The sequence below is a fragment of the Harmonia axyridis genome, chromosome X (assembly GCF_914767665.1).
Source record: "Harmonia axyridis chromosome X, icHarAxyr1.1, whole genome shotgun sequence".
Classification (NCBI taxonomy): domain Eukaryota; kingdom Metazoa; phylum Arthropoda; class Insecta; order Coleoptera; family Coccinellidae; genus Harmonia; species Harmonia axyridis.
Genome location: NC_059508.1, coordinates 34,692,406 through 34,699,905, shown reverse-complemented (window position 1 = coordinate 34,699,905; position 7,500 = coordinate 34,692,406). Strand labels below are relative to the sequence as shown.

General features: G+C 41.9%; 1 non-coding gene across 1 annotated transcript in view; it reads right to left on the bottom strand.

Annotated features, from left to right (window-relative positions):
- The window catches only part of LOC123687501, a 1,906-nt gene extending 1,839 nt beyond the window's left edge, over nt 1-67 (bottom strand). Inside the window, exon 1 of the ribosomal RNA XR_006749223.1 lies at nt 1-67. This exon is cut by the window's left edge and continues 1,839 nt beyond it. This is a non-coding gene — a ribosomal RNA (small subunit ribosomal RNA).
- Between the last annotated feature and the right edge of the window lie 7,433 nt (nt 68-7,500).

Here is a 7,500-nt window from a genome sequence, read left to right as displayed (position 1 = left end):
TGTACTGAGACATGCATGGCTTAATCTTTGAGACAAGCATATGACTACTGGCAGGATCAACCAGGGAACTGCGTGCTTATACGATCGGTCCACGAGATTGCCGGTATGGCCAAACCCGTTCGCCTCTCGTCATGTGGCACTAGCCATGTCGATTGACTTCGACTAGCGCCGCACATCAGTAAGTGCAAGTCCTCGACGAAACGACGTAACAGCCCCCAGTCAGCATGAGACTCAAGCTATATATACATCATCATCATCTCGGACAAAACACCGATCAAAAATGAGAAAGTTTCTAGAAACAATCCCTCGCCAAGGCGTCCATATATAATACGAACCCCCGGCTATCAACTAATTTCTTATACACATTCCATCTCGACCCTTCGCTATACATGTGAATATAACGACACGGTGATTCGAGATTCAACAATATTTGTCGCTCGGAACGAATTGAGTGGTTGCAAATTTTTTGTGAACATAACCCGCAACGGGCAGAGGATCACGATTTTAAGGTTGGTCGCTTAAAGGCCATTCGACTACAAAGAGACGAAGCGGACCGCGACCTCGCTGCATGAGGTTGACGAAAGCGACCCAAGATGCGAAAGCCGAAACCAACACACCTTGCCAGTACCCAAACGCCGAGGTCGGATTCGGGTCTACCACTTACCAACTGAATATCATCCTAAAAAGAACTCCAAACAGTCTAGGACAGGACCCATTCTCCACCCCTTCTATATATGTCAGGAGAACCCCGGATTCCCCTCCAGACACGATTTAGCAAACTTTTCCCGATCGATCCGACCCACCGAGGCCGTTTCGACCGTTCGCCGCGCCTACTAGAGCTGATTTCTTCGGACTCCGATCAGAAAATCCGCCGATGCATGTCGTTAACACCTAGTCCGCCTCGTCCGATCGATCGAGGCCGTTTCGACCGTTCGCCGCGCCTACTAGAGCTGATTTCTTCGGACTCCGATCAGAAAATCCGCCGATGCATGTCGTTAACACCTAGTCCGCCTCGTCCGATCGATCTAGGCCGTCTCGAACCACCCATCGCGCATCGAAAGTCGCATCTCTCGAACTCCGATCCGGAAATCGGCCGATGCATCACGTTAACTATTTCTTATATATCTAATATAATATACATGGAGACGGTAAGAATTCTTTTAATCGAAGATATACATATACTTCTCATCAATATCCAAAAGCTTATCGAAAAATAAATTACTCAACTTTTACGTGAAGAATCGTTCACCCAAACCTTATCCCCTATATATGTCAGGAGAACCCAAGGTTCCCCTCCAGACACGATTTAGCAAACTTTTCCCGATCGATCCGACCCACCGAGGCCGTCTCGACCGTCCGCTGCGCCTACTAGGGCCGATTTCTTCGGACTCCGATCAGAAAATATACCGATGCATGTCGTTAACACCTAGTCCGCCTCGTCCGATCTATCTAAACAGTCTCGACGCACCCAACACTCTTTCAAAGTCGGATTACTCGGACTCAATCTGAAAATGGACCGATGCATGACGTCAACACTTAGCCCGCCTCGTCTGATCTATCTAAGCCATCTCGACCCACCCAACACGCCTTCCAAGTCGGATCACTCGGACTTCGATCTGAAAATCTCCGGACTCATTTTTATGAATATCCCCAGTCAGTAAGAACGTTATTTCGCCAATATATACCAACAATAAACCATATTCCAATAGCTGAACCAAAAATATAATTCCCGATCCAAACGTTCTGCATCGCCCAACGCGACCACCTTCCCTATATATGTCAGGAGAGCACAGGGTTCCCCTCCAGACAACACTTACGCTCTATCCCCGACTCTCGGTCGATCGATAGGCCAGGTCAGCGGTGTCTGTTTCGGCCGAAGCTCGGACTTTGGTCAAAATGTTCCGATACAAAATTTGAACCAAGATAGATACAGATATGATTCCTTCTTAAATATACGTTGATTATCGAACAGAATATGGTAAATATTTTGCGATGACCGAGGATTTCATGAATTTTTTTTTTTTTTCGAAAAAATTTTCTATTATCGGAATTTCCTCAAATTTCATTTGGTTGCCTCCTAATGCTTATTAAAAATGATAACCAACAATCAGAATCATTATTTATCATTTATTTCAATTTTTATAATGAAAAACGTTCACGTCCTTTCGCGCCTCTCGATCGTCGTTTACGTGATGCATCGGTCAGCCCTAGTTTACGTGGTGCATCGGTAAGATCGAGTTCACGTTCTGCATCGGTCTGCCCGAGTTTACGTGGTGCATCGGTAAGATCGAGATTACGTGGTGCATCGGTAAGATCGAGTTCACGTTCTGCATCGGTCTGCCTGAGTTTACGTGGTGCATCGGTATGATCGAGTTTACGTTCTGCATCGGTGTGATCTAGTTTACGTTGTGCATCGGTAAGATCGAGATTACGTGAAGCATCGGTATGATCGAGTTTACGTTCTGCATCGGTCTGGACTCTGAGATATATTTTCGACGTGAAAATGTTCCGATACAACTTTTGAACCAGGATAGTTAGAGAGATGATTTTTTCTGGGATGTACGTTGATTGGGAATGGATTGTGGAAAATAACTTGCCATGACCGAGGTGTTCTCGAATTTTTTTTTTTTTTCGAAAAATATTTCTGATTTTGGATTTCACTCAAATTTGATTTCGTTGCCTTCTAATGTGTTCTAAAAGAGTAAATCAGTAATCAGAATCGAAAAATATTTTTCGATTTTTTTTTTTTGAAAAAAAATTTTCTGATTTTGGAATTTCCTCAAATTTGATTTGGTTGCCTTTCAAATGTGTTTTTAAAAGCGTAAATCAGTAATCAGAATCAATATTCATTGTCGACTTTAATTTTTATAAGGAAAATGTTCACGTCCTTAAACGCCTCCCCATCATTAGCCCGAGTCCAAGTCGATGTCAGTCCCGAGCGGACGGTGTCAGATACTACCTATCGCCCCGGTCTGGACTTGGCGAGGTATTTCGACGTGAAATGTTCCGATACAACTTTTGAACCAGGATAGTTAGAGAGATTGATTTCTTCTATGTTGTACGTGGATCGGGGAATGGATTGTGGGAAATAACTTGCCATGACCGAGGTGTCCTCGAATTTTTTTTTTTTTCGAAAAAAATTTTCTGATTGTGGAATTTTCTCAAATTTGATTTGGTTGCCTCCTAATGTGTTCTAAAAGAGTAAATCAGTAATCGGAATCGAAAAATATTTTTCGGATTTTTTTTTTTTTCGAAAAAAATTTTCTGATCGTGGAATTTCCTCAAATTCGATTTGGTGCCTTCTAATGTGTTTTTAAGCGTAAATCAGTAATCAGAATCAATATTCATTGTCGACTTTAATTTTTTATAAGGAAAAATGTTCACGTCCTTAAACGCCTCCCCATCATCAGCCCGAGTCCAAGTCGATGTCAGTCCCGAGCGACGGTGTCAGATACTACCTATCGCCGAGGTCTGGACTTGGCGAGATATTACGACGTGAAATGTTCCGATACAACTTTTGAACCAGGATAGTTAGAGAGATGATTTCTTCTATGTTGTACGTTGATTGTGGAATGAAATACGTAAATAACTCGCCATGACCGAGGTGATTACGATTTTTTTTTTTTTCGAAAAAAATTTTCTGATCGTGGAATTTTCTCAAATTTGATTTGGTTGCCTCCTTATATGTTCTAGTAGCGATAATCAACAATCAGAATCAAAATCCATGGTCGGGTTTGATTTTTATAAGGAAAAATGTTCACGTCCTTTTTTACAACCCCGACTCATTGACGATGTTAGAACCGAGCCGGCGGTGTCAGATACGACCGATCGCCCCGGTCCCGATCGTCATTTACGTGGTGCATCGGTATGATCGAGTTTACGTGGTGCATCGGTAAGATCCAATTCACGTTCTGCATCGGTAAGATCCAATTCACGTGTTCTGCATCGGTAAGATCCAGTTCACGTGGTGCATACGGTAAGATGGAGATTACGTGGTGCATCGGTAAGATCGAGATTACGTGGTGCATCGGTAAGATCTACTTTACGTTCTGCATCGGTCTGCCCTTGTTTACGTGGTGCATCGGTAAGATCGAGATTACGTGAAGCATCGGTATGATCGAGTTTACGTTCTGCATCGTCTGCCCGATATTACGTGGTGCATCGGTCTGCCCTAGTTTACGTGGTGCATCGGTTTGGACTTAGAGATATATTTTCGACGTGAAAATGTTCCGATACAACTTTTGAACCAGGATAGTTAGAGAGATGATTTTTTCTGGAAGTACGTGGATCGGGGAATGGGAAATAACTTGCCATGACCGAGGTGTCCTCGAATTTTTTTTTTTTTCGAAAAAAATTTTCTGATTGTGGAATTTTCTCAAATTTGATTTGGTTGCCTCCTAATGTGTTCTAAAAGAGTAAATCAGTAATCGGAATCGAAAAATATTTTTCGGATTTTTTTTTTTTTCGAAAAAAATTTTCTGATCGTGGAATTTCCTCAAATTCGATTTGGTTGCCTTCTAATGTGTTTTTAAAGCGTAAATCAGTAATCAGAATCAATATTCATTGTCGACTTTAATTTTATAAGGAAAAATGTTCACGTCCTTAAACGCCTCCCCATCATCAGCCCGAGTCCAAGTCGATGTCAGTCCCGAGCGGACGGTGTCAGATACTACCTATCGCCGAGGTCTGGACTTGGCGAGATATTACGACGTGAAATGTTCCGATACAACTTTTGAACCAGGATAGTTAGAGAGATGATTTCTTCTATGTTGTACGTTGATTGTGGAATGAAATACGGAAAATAACTCGCCATGACCGAGGTGATTACGATTTTTTTTTTTTTTCGAAAAAAATTTTCTGATCGTGGAATTTTCTCAAATTTGATTTGGTTGCCTCCTTATATGTTCTAGTAGCGATAATCAACAATCAGAATCAAAATCCATGGTCGGGTTTGATTTTTATAAGGAAAAATGCACACGTCCTTTTTACAACCCCGACTCATTGACGATGGTTAGAACCGAGCCGGCGGTGTCAGATACGACCGATCGCCCCGGTCCCGATCGTCATTTACGTTGTGCATCGGTCTGCCCGAGATTACGTGGTGCATCGGTATGATCGAGTTTACGTGGTGCATCGGTAAGATCCAATTCACGTTCTGCATCGGTAAGATCCAATTCACGTTCTGCATCGGTAAGATCCAGTTCACGTGGTGCATCGGTAAGATGGAGATTACGTGGTGCATCGGTAAGATCGAGATTACGTGGTGCATCGGTAAGATCTACTTTACGTTCTGCATCGGTCTGCCCTTGTTTACGTGGTGCATCGGTAAGATCGAGATTACGTGAAGCATCGGTATGATCGAGTTTACGTTCTGCATCGGTCTGCCCGATATTACGTGGTGCATCGGTCTGCCCTAGTTTACGTGGTGCATCGGTTTGGACTTAGAGATATATTTTCGACGTGAAAATGTTCCGATACAACTTTTGAACCAGGATAGTTAGAGAGATGATTTTTTCTGGGATGTACGTGGATCGGGGAATGGATTGTGGGAAATAACTTGCCATGACCGAGGTGTCCTCGAATTTTTTTTTTTTTTCGAAAAAAATTTTCTGATTGTGGAATTTTCTCAAATTTGATTTGGTTGCCTCCTAATGTGTTCTAAAAGAGTAAATCAGTAATCGGAATCGAAAAATATTTTTCGGATTTTTTTTTTTTTCGAAAAAATTTTCTGATCGTGGAATTTCCTCAAATTCGATTTGGTTGCCTTCTAATGTGTTTTTAAAGCGTAAATCAGTAATCAGAATCAATATTCATTGTCGACTTTAATTTTTATAAGGAAAAATGTTCACGTCCTTAAACGCCTCCCCATCATCAGCCCGAGTCCAAGTCGATGTCAGTCCCGAGCGGACGGTGTCAGATACTACCTATCGCCGAGGTCTGGACTTGGCGAGATATTACGACGTGAAATGTTCCGATACAACTTTTGAACCAGGATAGTTAGAGAGATGATTTCTTCTATGTTGTACGTTGATTGTGGAATGAAATACGGAAAATAACTCGCCATGACCGAGGTGATTACGATTTTTTTTTTTTTTCGAAAAAAATTTTCTGATCGTGGAATTTTCTCAAATTTGATTTGGTTGCCTCCTTATATGTTCTAGTAGCGATAATCAACAATCAGAATCAAAATCCATGGTCGGGTTTGATTTTTATAAGGAAAAATGTTCACGTCCTTTTTTACAACCCCGACTCATTGACGATGTTAGAACCGAGCCGGCGGTGTCAGATACGACCGATCGCCCCGGTCCCGATCGTCATTTACGTTGTGCATCGGTCTGCCCGAGATTACGTGGTGCATCGGTATGATCGAGTTTACGTGGTGCATCGGTAAGATCCAATTCACGTTCTGCATCGGTAAGATCCAATTCACGTTCTGCATCGGTAAGATCCAGTTCACGTGGTGCATCGGTAAGATGGAGATTACGTGGTGCATCGGTAAGATCGAGATTACGTGGTGCATCGGTAAGATCTACTTTACGTTCTGCATCGGTCTGCCTTGTTTACGTGGTGCATCGGTAAGATCGAGATTACGTGAAGCATCGGTATGATCGAGTTTACGTTCTGCATCGGTCTGCCCGATATTACGTGGTGCATCGGTCTGCCCTAGTTTACGTGGTGCATCGGTTTGGGACTTAGAGATATATTTTCGACGTGAAAATGTTCCGATACAACTTTTGAACCAGGATAGTTAGAGAGATGATTTTTTCTGGGATGTACGTGGATCGGGGAATGGATTGTGGGAAATAACTTGCCATGACCGAGGTGTCCTCGAATTTTTTTTTTTTTCGAAAAAAATTTTCTGATTGTGGAATTTTCTCAAATTTGATTTGGTTGCCTCCTAATGTGTTCTAAAAGAGTAAATCAGTAATCGGAATCGAAAAATATTTTTCGGATTTTTTTTTTTTTCGAAAAAAATTTTCTGATCGTGGAATTTCCTCAAATTCGATTTGGTTGCCTTCTAATGTGTTTTTAAAGCGTAAATCAGTAATCAGAATCAATATTCATTGTCGACTTTAATTTTTATAAGGAAAAATGTTCACGTCCTTAAACGCCTCCCCATCATCAGCCCGAGTCCAAGTCGATGTCAGTCCCGAGCGGACGGTGTCAGATACTACCTATCGCCGAGGTCTGGACTTGGCGAGATATTACGACGTGAAATGTTCCGATACAACTTTTGAACCAGGATAGTTAGAGAGATGATTTCTTCTATGTTGTACGTTGATTGTGGAATGAAATACGGAAAATAACTCGCCATGACCGAGGTGATTACGATTTTTTTTTTTTTTCGAAAAAAATTTTCTGATCGTGGAATTTTCTCAAATTTGATTTGGTTGCCTCCTTATATGTTCTAGTAGCGATAATCAACAATCAGAATCAAAATCCATGGTCGGGTTTTTGATTTTTATAAGGAAAAATGTTCACGTCCTTTTTTACAACCCC